Here is a 1,022-nt window from a genome sequence, read left to right on the forward strand (position 1 = left end):
AAGTGACTGGATGGATGAAGATTTTTCTGTTCTGGTTTTGTGTAGTAAATTGTCTTTTTGTTTTTATAGAGGCATTTTGTCGTGTTTTGATTTGTGGTTTCATTTGATATTTTAGATGTTTAAGTATAGTTTATATCCTTTTGATTTTTTGTGAGAAAAACAAATTGTTACCGTTGGTTTTATTATTAATGCTATATATATACCGTTATTTTGCAAATATTATAGTCATTATCATATCCATATTTGCCTTTGCCAGCATTATCAACATTTGCATTTTTCATGTACATTTTCTCCCACAACTATCCTGGATGAATAAACCTTTGGAAAAAAATAATCGTATCCATAAATATAGATATATGTTTCCATTTAACATTACATAAAGCCGTAAAGATTTATGGAGTATTATTTCAATATCCCTTTGCAATTCTTATTTTGTATTTCTGTCTTCTTAAAACAGTTAAAAATAACTCGAAAGGGGAAATGCACGAACATGATTTTTTTGTTGTTGTTATTCCTGTTCAATCTTTTCTTTTCTCGGGTCCGGTGTTATTGTTTTAAACCTGAAATCCTTTCCACTGTTTACTTTTGACTTTCGACTTATTATCCAATCTATCATTGATATGCATTGATTCACTTTATTTCCGTCTATAAAGTTTTTTTTTTTTCTTGCCTTCTCTCCTCACATCCAGACAAACCGACTTTAAAACACATATAAAAAGCTTAAGTATACTCTTAATCTTATCTTACAACACTCTCTACCCAATTATCTTTCACAATCATCATATCTATCTCCCATAATTCATCTTATACACACCTAATTATCCTTTAAAAAAAATCATTAGGGAGGGGGGACTTTTCCATACTTATTATGGGACTTATTTCATACTTTAGCTGATCGATTCATTAGTTTGATGAGATTGTGTCTTCTGTATTCATTATGCTCAGAATCCACTTGGAAATCTTGGTCAGCGATGGCTTCTGTGCTAATTGACTCTTAGCTAAATTGGAAAGTGGAATTTTGA

This window comes from Penaeus monodon, chromosome 21 (genome assembly GCF_015228065.2).
Source record: "Penaeus monodon isolate SGIC_2016 chromosome 21, NSTDA_Pmon_1, whole genome shotgun sequence".
NCBI classification, from domain to species: domain Eukaryota; kingdom Metazoa; phylum Arthropoda; class Malacostraca; order Decapoda; family Penaeidae; genus Penaeus; species Penaeus monodon.